General features: G+C 39.5%; 1 non-coding gene across 1 annotated transcript; it reads right to left on the minus strand.

Moving 5' to 3' along the window:
* Positions 1 to 3,608: 3,608 nt before the first annotated feature.
* Positions 3,609 to 3,715, minus strand: LOC145080827 (small nucleolar RNA R71). The gene has a single exon (XR_013695409.1). It is a non-coding gene; the product is annotated as a small nucleolar RNA R71 (small nucleolar RNA).
* Between the last annotated feature and the right edge of the window lie 4,353 nt (positions 3,716 to 8,068).

Below are 8,068 nucleotides of genomic sequence, written 5' to 3' on the forward strand. Positions count from 1 at the left end.
GAGCTCATTGTAAGCCCAAGATTGTAGTATGTCTTGGAAGTAAAACAACTTATTCTTTTCCTGTAGGCCGGGTAGTTCGAGCATTAAAGCTGTGAATTCTGCCACATAGTCTTTAATTGACCCGACATGCTTGAGACGTCGAAGTTTATTCATCGCTACATCTTCAGTATTGTGAGGAAAAAATTGCTTCTTGAGTTGCCTATTAAAGTCTTCCCATGTATATATGACATAAATACCCTTTTAAATGTCCCAATGATTTTGCCTCCACCATAGAGAGACATTTTCACATAAGTAAAGGACGGTAGGGGGTTGGTTACATAATAGAAAATTTAGAGTCTTAATTTAGATTAATTTTAAAATTTAGAGTCTTAATTTAGATTAATTTTAAAATTTTGCATACCAAAAGTATTACTTAGGACTTTATTTAGAAAATTTTGGTAAAAGTAATTAGGACTCCATGTTAGAATTGTGTTGATAATTGCATGAAAACTCAAATGTTTAGTTGAGCCTATATACGTTCTAGTGCATTTGTGGCTTCCTTATTCCAGTGAAATCATGGGACAAAAACATAACCTTGCTCAGCTCGAGGGATGCAATATGTTTAGCAGCCTAAACCTGAAATGTATACAGGAAGATTGTTATCGTTAGCCAATAAAGGTTGAGATTAAGTGCCCCTGCTTAAGCATGTAGGGATTTGAGTGAAAAAAAAACAGAGATACATGTAAAAAAAGAGAGAGAGAGAGAGAGAGAATTACTAGAAAAATTGTATGAATTTTGGAGCAATTAAAGTGAAGATCAAAAGATCAAAATTCCAAGAAATCCAAAAAGTTGAAGATACCCGAAAATCAAACAATAAAGGTGGTGAATTCAAAGAGATCAAAAACAAATATCAAAGAAGAGATGAATTCAAAAGAGCTCCATAGTGGTATCAAAAAGTTGTAATTCTAGATTATGTATGCTTGGGTTGCTCAATTAAAAACACCTTGAGGGTAAGAGGTTTTCTGCGAATGGATTCGGAGGGTTGCATAAAATGAGCATAGTTCGGGGTGAGTGGGCAAGTGTTTATGAGGATTGTGAGTATTTGGAGTATGGAAGGTTTTTAGGAAAAAATTTTAGACACAAATGCATGCGTTGCGGTCTTGGCATAATGGCTGGGTTAGATTGGAGTTGTTATATATGATTCTAATATGTTTAAAATTCAGTTTTTCTTGGGGGCAAGCAAAAGACAAGTGTGGGGTATTTTGATATGTGCATAATTAGTTCATATTAAGTATACATTTTTATTCATTTATTAGCTTAATTATTGCATATTATGGACAAAAGGTACTTAAAAGTGTTAAATTATGTTTTTCAGTCCAAAGATGAAGCTCGGAAGCGAAAGGAAGCGGGAGAAACAGTTAGAAGATCGATAATGGAATAAAAAAGAAAAACACTAAAAAAGGCACCTACTCGGCGAGTCAGATCGACTACTCGGCGAGTCCAATCGAAGAATCGAGAAGATAATGACTCGGGATCCCAGAGAGTTATCGCAATACGGGGAATATGAGAGGGACTCGACGAGTCACAACTTGACTCGACGAGTCGATTCGTATATTTAAAGATAATTCCACAGATCGATTGGAGAGAGTTCTGGGACGATTTAGAAGTACTTTGCTATGATTGAGAAGCCAGAAAAACCCTAGAAGGCGACGAAGGAAGCTAGAATTCAATCCCGGAGAGTAATTAAGGCAAAATTTCATCATTCCACTTATTCTTTTGTTTTATCATTATGATTAAGCAACTTGACTTTGTTTGTTTGCTGTTATTTACTTTAATTATGAGCTAAAACCTTTAGACTTCTGTTTGGGGATACAAAGCTGACAATATGGTTTGATTGATTGGTAGGATTAATTCCAAGTTGGTGAATTTTTGTTATTTTAGCTTGCTAAAGAACCTTGTGTGTGAATAATAATTAATTTTCTGTTAATAGGAAGATAATTGATTAGCATGAACATCTATTGATTATTGACCTCGTATGCTATGTGATCACTATGCTATATGTCTAGGATTAATGAATATGAAACTAGAATTAATAAGAAAATTGAGTAAATTCATGTGCAAGCTTGTAAGATGACTATCAAACAAGAGGTTAATTAAAAAGAATAAATTAGTTAACTATTTCAAGTCTAACTTAACCCGAATAATTAATCTAGTGAATATAATTAAATTAGACAATTGACCATTGTTTAAGTTAGTTTATTTGCTAAGGATTAGGGTAGTGAATACGAATCTAATCACTTGAATCGGTAACCAACGAAAGAATTAATCAATTGCACTATTACCTTGAAATCAACCATAGAGTTAACCAAGTTGAACTAAACAGAAGTTCCTTTCCAATTATTGAATCTAGTTAAATCGTTATTTTCTAGTCTTAAATTAGTAATAGTTAGTAAGTTTCTAGTTCTGTAAAACTAGAGAAAAATCCCTACTTCTTAATTAACTTAGATTAAATTAGTTTTTAGTTTAATTTGCCGTTCCCTGTGTTCGATACCCTGCTTATTTAGCTATACCACAATTGATAGGTTCACTTCCTTTTGTGTGTTATTTGATAATTAAAAGTAGGTTTAAAACTAAGTGAGTTTGCACACATCAAGTTTTTGGCGCCATTGTCGGGGAACGGTTCTAAAATTAGTATTAAATTCTAGTTTAATCGATCCTTTGTGTGGGATTTATCTTACACAAAGTTATTTACAAAACAATTCAGTAAGTAGATTTAGTTTGAATAAAATTATGTTTTTAGGATAACTAGAAATTTTTTTCAGTTTTTGCTTTGAACTCGCCGAGTGCATTCGTGCCGACTCGGCGAGTACATCGATATTTCATCTTTATTTTTCTATTCCGTTTTTGTTCTTTTTACGCGTTTCGTTTCTTTTGTTTCATTTTTTTTCAGTTGTTTTATGACCCGAGGATCTGATACACCTCTGGTACCTCCTTTGGAAGACCCGTAATCCGCATTAAGAAGAAGCAAAGGAAAAGCCGTAGGAGAAACCACATCTTCAAAGAACTCACCACTCAAAAACTTAAAATCCGTTTTCAGCAAGAAGAAGAGCAGCAAATCAGGAGCATCCAGTGCCTCGTTGACAATTGAAGAACCAATTCCAGAAGATATCGAGTACGAGATCGAGGAAGAAGAAGAGCACACTTACGAGCACGAAACCGATTCCGAAGAAGAGTTAGCTATCACAATGGTTAACATTGATGAAGTCCCCATGGGGGAATGGAAGAAAAGGATGCGTGATGACACCGGGCCGGGACTTGTGCAACCCGCAATTCCCGCGACCGCCACTTTCGAACTAAAAGGCCATATTCTTGCCCAACTCAAGGAGATTCCTTTTTACGGGAAGGATCACGAAGACGCTTACAGGCACTTGGACGAAGTGAATGATGTGGCCGATTACTTCAACGTCCCGAATGTTCCACGCGAGACCCAGCTTCTTTGCATGCTTCCTGTCACATTTAAAGGAGCTGCGAAAGATTGGTTAAAGTCACTTCCTCCCGGATCGGTCACCACATGGGCCAAGATGAAAGAAGAGTTCATAGACCATTTCTACCCGCCCTCCAAGATAGCCAAGCTAAAGAAAGTCATTGCCAACTTCGAGCAACAACCCGGAGAATCTCTTTATGAAGCTTGGGAAAGATACAAGAGCCTACTTAGAAATTGCCCACACCATGACCTTAATAGCCAACAAGAGGTCTCCATTTTCTATGATGGAGTCAATGTCACCACAAGGCAATTACTTGATTCTCAAGGCCCGCTCACAAAGAAGGCGCCCCCGGTAATTAAAGAATTAATTGAAGAATTCTCTAAGCACTCTAGAGAATACCACAATCCGAGAAACGAAGTAAGTCGAGGGGTAGTAAACGCGACAAATGATAGCATGGCGGCGGTGATAGCAAAGCTTGATAGTCTAGATCGAAGAATGACAAAAATGGATCAAGCAATCCATGCTATTAGGGTAGGATGCGAAAATTGTGGAGGGCCCCATCTCGCAAAGGATTGTGATTTGGATGAGAATGGAAATAAGAAAGCTCAAGTCTTTTATTCAAGTGGTGATCGGTATGATGAAAATTGGCGAAAACCTAAGAAGGATTGGCTACCATACGAGGAGTATAAGAAGGCAAAGGAGGAGAAATACAAGCAGAAGGAGAGGGGACTATACCAAAAGGAAGAACCGGTGGAAAAGAAAGCCGATTTAGAAGAGTTATTCACTAGATTCATAGCCGCGTCCGAAAAAAGACACAATGATCACGATGCTGCCATACACGAGACCAGAAACATGCTTAGGAATCAGCAAGCATCAATTCTCAACATTGAGAAACAGCTGGGGCAGCTTGCGCATCAAGTGAATGATAGAAGACCGGGTCAACTTCCGAGTAACACCGAACCTAATCCAAGGATGGAAAATGTAAGTGTGATAACCTCCAGCAGTGAAGAAACAGTTACAGAAGCACTGAGAATCTCCAAGAAGAAGGCAGAAAAGGTAGAAGAATCGGACCCAGCAAAACCCGATCCGACTCGCCGAGTCACTCCAATGGACTCGACGAGTCCATGCGTAAATGAGAAAACTGTCAGTTCTTTGAAGCCTTATAATCCTCCTCTGCCATACCCAATCAAAGCCATGCCTGCAGAAAAAGTAGAAGCATACAGAACCTTCATGACGCATGTTAAAGCTTTACAAGTTAATGTGCCATTTGTGGAAACAATGCTACAAACACCTAAGTACTTCAACTTGCTTAAGGGCCTTTTTGCTGCTAGGAAGGATTTGGCTGAAATCGCGGAAATATTGATGAGTGAGCTACCTGAAAAGAAGGGTGATCCGGGAAATATGGTGATTCCGTGCCAATTTGGTAATGAAGTTTTCACCCGAGCATTAGCTGATTCAGGGGCAAGCATCAATTTGATGCCTTTGTCATTCTTTAAGAAGTTGAATTTACCAGAACCAAGGTCGGTAAATATGAAGATCCACTTGGCGGACAAGACGATAATTCATCCACGAGGCGTTTGTGAGGATCTCCTAATAACAGTCGACGAGTTTATTTTCCCAGTAGACTTCGTGGTAGTTGATATGAAAGAAGACCCCGAAATTCCAATTATTTTGGGGAGATCATTCTTAAACACCGTGTGTGCTTTAATTGATATATGTGAGTCTACATTGACATTAAGGGTGGGTGATGAATCTATAATGTTTAAAGCTATTCCATAAGACAAGCAAGAAGAGGAAAAGAAAGAAGAAATCTCAATTATCCAATTGGATGATGAGATATTAAAAAGAGAGCTTGAACTTTTGCTAAAAGATGATCCAAGCAAGTTTTTGATACACTCTGAAGAGGATGTTGATGTTAGCAAGGACTTGGAGGAGTTAGAAAAGTTACTGGAAGGAGCCAACTCAAAAAACACCCAAGAAGTGATGAAACCCGATCAGACTCGCCGAGTCACTTTAATGGACTCGACGAGTCCAGTCGAATTTGACAAAGACTTGGCCGACTTACATCTATTTGTTACTAGTTCTTCACATACCTTGGATTTAGATATTATTCATGATTCTTTAGAAGAACAAACAGCAGAAGGAGGAAAGGGAAGGAAAGTTCAATACGCCAATGTAGCATGGCTTGATACAATTCCGTTTGAAGATGGGTTGAGCACTGGAAAGGATGAAGAGACAAAGGAAAGGAGGGTGGAAGCTGATCAACCATTCGCTACTAAACCTAAAGCACAGACCATCATGAAATATGAAGTAATTAAATTTAAAGAGAAGGAGGTGCAAGAGAAGTTGAAAAAGAATGGGGTAAAGAAGAAAAAGAGGAAAAGGGAAGCCCAAGCAGCTGAGGATGAGGCTGTGAAAAAGAAAAGAGATGCATTAAGAAGGGCTTACAAGAAGAAGATTCACGCTTACAAGACCAAGTACAAATCACAAAAAGTTAGGTGTGCGTTCCCGATGCTCGGAGATGACGAAACGTAGATGGGAAGGAGTCTAGCTAATGACTCCTTAAAAAGAAGCGCTTGGCGGGAGGCAACCCGTTATATAGAGTTTGCTTTCTTTTACTTTTTAGTTTTTTTTTTAATTTTTGCTTCGTTTTTAGAATTTTAATCTTCCAAATCATCGGACATGTCTGCTTGAGAGTGTGCATAGGTTAAGTGTGGGGTGAAATGATTTTAAATAAATAACAAAATTTTGAAAATTATGAATTTTTTGCAAGAGACTCGCCGAGTCTGACCAAGACTAGACGAGTCCATATGGATTTCAGAAAAAGTTTGACTTCACGACCAGACTCGCCGAGTTTGACCCTGACTCGACGAGTCGGTATTATTTACAAAAAAAAAAATTGAAATTACTTTTACATCTGGTAACTAGGGTTTTAACCCTAAGAATCAGTTTTTCACATACACACTCGACGGGCGCCTCACTCTAAAGTTCCTCTCAAGCATTCATCTTTGTTCTTCAAGTTTTCTTCAAATTTCTCAAGTTCAATCTCAAAAGGTAACAAATTTCTTCTTGTTTTCTGTTAAGAATGTGATTATAAGGCCATCTATGGTAGCAATTGCATGAAAAACCCGTTTTTGAAAAGTAGTAAATTTCTAGGGTTTTGATTTTTCATGAATTATGTTGTTTTGATTGCTTATTCTGGCCTTAATACCTTAGTAGTAAGTCCTTAGACAAAACCCTTGACGAAATTTCCAGGTTCCATGACCTAATTTCCATCGACCCGCCGACTGACTCGTGCAGTTCGAGCGACTTGCCGAGTCATGCCTAGACTCGACGAGTCGAGTCGGGAAGTATATGCGAGATGTTTTTTAATTATATTATGTGTTTTCTGGGTTTTGGGTATTTGTTTTGCAGAAATCATGTTCAGAAGGGGGCAAAGTTCCAGTGGCAACCAAGGGGATTTTCCATGGCTAAACTTTCCCTAAATCGAGTCCGCTTCGACATTGCGGAAATGGAAGAAGAAGCTGGCTGATATCAAGAAGAAAGAGGTTTATGTGCCCAACCGGATAGATTGGGATTGGTTGCAGAATGTGCGCTATGAGGAGGAGTTAGCTCCTTATCTCTTGAAGGAGTTTCACCATGAAGGCGAAACAATGGTGTGCGACGGGTGGAGCCGGGTCTTCCGTATTCAGGAGCCGGTTTATTTGGAGCTTTGTTTGGAGTTTTTCTCCACGGTGTCTTTCACCGGGGGAGTGGATGCTTATCACCTGTCCAGCTTCAGTTTTTGTCTTGGGGGGGAGTTTCGTCAATGCTCTATGGTGGATCTTGCCTGTCGATTAGGGGTTTATGATTAGCCCTTGGTCTCAACACCCATCTTTCGGGCGTTTTTGGCACAAACCCATATGGTGTTTCCCGAGGGAGTTACGAGTACGGGCTGGTGGAGTACTATTGGTAACAAAGTCTACATTCCAAAGTCAGCACAGGAAGGGAGCATTCGATCCCCAACACATCGCCTCATACACCGCCTCATTTCATCCACCATCAATCAACGAAAGGATGATGACAAGGTTTCCAACCTTGACGTTTTCTATTTATGGAGCATCATTACACCCGACGTTTTTTGCAACATTCCTTGGTGTCTAGCTTCATATCTCTCGGAGGGTGCGGTCAAGGATCGCAAAACTTCCCGAATTAATGGTGGGATGTTTGTCACCCGGTTGGCAAATTCATTCGGGTTGATGAACCGCGGTGCGTGGAACTTCATGACGTTGATCCCTACACCTCCGTTCAATCCAATTATTTTCCGGAGAGCGAGGATTATTGAAGATTATGGTGGTGGCCACTATGCCATCCCAAATGATGATCTGGTTGTTGGTCCCGAAGCACCGGGGAGGAGGGTTCGTTCGAGGAGAGAGCGGGATATTGAGGAGGAGCCGCCGATGATTCCGGTTGAGAATGACGAAGTACCAATGGATTAGTACAATGTGGAGATGAGGCGACTCCAGGATCAAATGGCGCGGGGCTTGAATTTTAGCAACCAATCTCATATCCGACTTTTTGACCACTTTAACATTCCACACATTGATGGTGGTAACATTCCATAT

This window comes from Lactuca serriola, chromosome 1, assembly GCF_051521515.1.
Source record: "Lactuca serriola cultivar US96UC23 chromosome 1, Lser_US96UC23_V15, whole genome shotgun sequence".
Lineage (NCBI taxonomy): Eukaryota > Viridiplantae > Streptophyta > Magnoliopsida > Asterales > Asteraceae > Lactuca > Lactuca serriola.